Genomic DNA, 3343 nt, shown 5'->3' on the forward strand with positions numbered 1-3343 from the left:
CAGCCGTCTGTTAGGCCCACATGTCATTGGCCCAACTGCAGGTGCAGTTACGGCACTGAAGTTCAGTCCGCAAATCCCTAATCTCGGCCGAGTCACCCACTCCACTCCCTCCGCTGTCGCCCCCACAGCCGCCACAACCAACGAACTCGTCTCCCACCGCCGCCCCCTCTCGTCCCCTCCCCTCTACGGTGCTGACCATGCAGATCGAGCGACCAGGCGGCGGCCACATGCGCACACAACCGGTGACCAACATCACGCAAAGGTCACCACCGCCATTGCCGAAGGACGGTCTTCTTCCAACAAGCTTGCGCGCCAGGAGAGGAGCGGGGATCCTGCGCTTCTTCCTTGCTCAGCGCCCCTATCGCCACGCCATGGATGGACCTCTCTCTGCTCTCACCAATGCCATGTACCGAGCTCGCTCTCCTCCTCGAGGTAATCTATTCACCCATCGCCATCGTTAGGACCTAGGATGTGTGGTCACTGTAGATCGGGGTACCCGCTACTGCACACTTGGTCTCCGCTCTCCGTCCCCTGAATTCATGTCGCCCGCAGCCAAATGCTCCCGCCCAACAACCAGTTTCCTGCCCCAGCGACCTGTCCTCCATGTATTGTGGTCTAACATTTGCCTCGGTAATCTTTAATGTAAGAGAAAATGATGGCAGGTGGATAGAGCTAATGGCCTAATGCAGATCTGAAGAATACCAACATGAGAATAAAATAAACAATTCTTCAGTTAAAGTTTACTCTTTTTCATGGTGCTCCACGTTGACTAATGGTTTGATTGCCCAGTGAGCTCGTACATACATGTTTTCTCTCTTTGAATTGTTGTTAGATGAGGTACAGTCACAACTACTACATCAACACTGTCATATATACTTTGGTACTGTATACTATTGCTGCCTACATTTACAATTAAGTTTGCTTGCAAACCCTCGTGAAAAAAGTTCGTCTGCCAAGGAACCACTCAAGTGGATATATATTCTCCTTAACTCTTCAACTATTTTCTTATCAGACCAGCTGCTGAACAAAAAACATAATATTGTTACCTCATATTTATTTACTTGCCTGCTTGATTGTTAGTCTGTTCCTCAGCGTGTGAGGAACGTAACAATGTCCTGCATGTTCAAATTAGTTATCTTGTCATTCCCCAATTTTCTTACTGTTCTTTTGGCCTTGGACAAGGTCAATCGGATGTGTGTGTTAACACAGATCTTTGATGTGGAAGTTAATATATCAGTCCTATCCTACCTCTCTATACTGTTTTGTTATATATATGCTGGGGATAGATGAAATAGTAGAAATTAACTATGCTGGTTATTGTCATTTGTGGTCCATTACTCTGACCTTTTTGATTATCTAAAGAAAAGGGGTTTATTTACTTTGCTGATTTCATTCGAGCTCTGAATGTATTTCATTCCGACATTTCATTTTGTCGATAATAACATTTTTCTTCTTTCTGAACATTTCTATGGGCAGATATTATCCTCCAAGCTATATGATATGGACAACACGTGATTTATGGAACGAAAAGAGGTGATTTGTCGAACTTTGTCTCTTTTACAATTTGCTACCTCTTATAAATTTTATGATTTATAATCTGAGTTAACAAAACCATTAAGATATCTTATTTTGTGTAATTAGATCATGTCATCCAGATAATTAGATTTCACCGCATGATGTTCTTTACCCCAGCCGAGCATAGTGTGCTGTCGCGCCGTCGATTTCCACGAAGTGGCCAGCCCGAGCCGATTCCCCAATGTGTCAACGACTACGTCCACTGCGTGATCCTGTGGGACATGACCAATCCACTGCCTCATCAACACATCGAGGTAACAAATCCCCTCTTAATACAGGTGCTTTGGTCGGCTGCTGGCTCTACCACATAGCCTTCCGTCCACAATGAGCAGGAGTTAATATTAGAATATGACCATCTCTTTCTTAATGATGTGTGCCTTGTATTTCCATTTTTTTTCTAAAAATATCGATTCAGGGAGCAAAAGGAAAGCATAATAATTATTATTTTTGACTTTACATTACATATCTCCAAGGTCCTATTTTTTGCTTGGTACGGGTAGTCATTATGCTTGGGCTCATGACCTTGATTAATCTATAGCTTGGTTTTGGGTGACCTATTTAACATAATAGTGATATATGTTTGCATTTCTTGAACTGTCAGTAGGAACCTATATACCGCAAAATATTTGTTATGACCCCTACGGAAGGTTTTAGACAGTCAATTGATTTTGTCCCATCCGACTATCATGCAGTCTGACTTCAGATGACTATGTTTTTCAGGGTGAATTGAGTTCAGATCTTTGAGCAAAGGATTGCGATTTTGGAGCTGCGGTGGGGCTATTCTTTATCATTTGGTATGTTGTTACTTCCTAGCTACTTGAATTTCTCTATTCCCAATTCACGGGATTTCTACTTTTTGACATTTCCCTAAATGATTATACACAACTCTGATAATGCGTGCCACCCAGTTTTCGTTCTCTATAAGAACCGAGAAGTACATATGCACTTTTACGACATATAGGTTCATATGGATGTGTTTGGATGACATATAGGGAGAACGATAGGATCAGATGTCTGTGACATAGAAAAAAATATACTGACATGTACATACTATTCTTTCATAGTACATATATGCCAACAGAGCTACAAAAATATATTTGTAGATGAACCACAGTGATAGCTCATGTACCATCAGAAGCAACAGAGCTACAAAAATATATTAGTAGATGTCCTCTGGTTTGATATTTTGAAGGCACGAACAGAAAGAAGCGCACCTGATATGCTATAAAATGTACATTTCGTTGCAGAATAATAGGTGGTTATAAATTGTGGTACTGTCCAGGTTCCAACAATTCATTAAAACTCCTATTTATCTGCAAGATACACGCAATAGGAAAAGAAACTAACAGAATATGGCACAATGAAAGGAAAATAATACTGCTGGAAATATTTGTGAGATCATGAAGATGTCAACATGCATCCATCCGTTTACTTGCGCCAAACCTGCAACTAAGTAGTTACTAACACATCATGTCTGTTTAGATATGTATTGAAAAGCCATGATTATAAAATTCAAATAAGGGGGAAATAAGAGACTATACAGGACAAAAATAAATAACATTGACTGTGCCTGCTTTGGGGCCGCATCATAAACACCGCGAAGAGTAAATCCTTTGTCTTATTCAAAACCCGCCAGCTTCTTAAGTGCGTACTTCAGCCTGTAAGGACTTCCTTATAGACGATGTTCTTCATTGAGGTCTGTAAGGACAAGGCAGGTCTTTTTCGCTTCTTTGTTTTACTGCTTTGCTTCTTGCCATTATCTTTCTCC

Source organism: Triticum dicoccoides, chromosome 7A (assembly GCF_002162155.2).
Source record: "Triticum dicoccoides isolate Atlit2015 ecotype Zavitan chromosome 7A, WEW_v2.0, whole genome shotgun sequence".
Classification (NCBI taxonomy): domain Eukaryota; kingdom Viridiplantae; phylum Streptophyta; class Magnoliopsida; order Poales; family Poaceae; genus Triticum; species Triticum dicoccoides.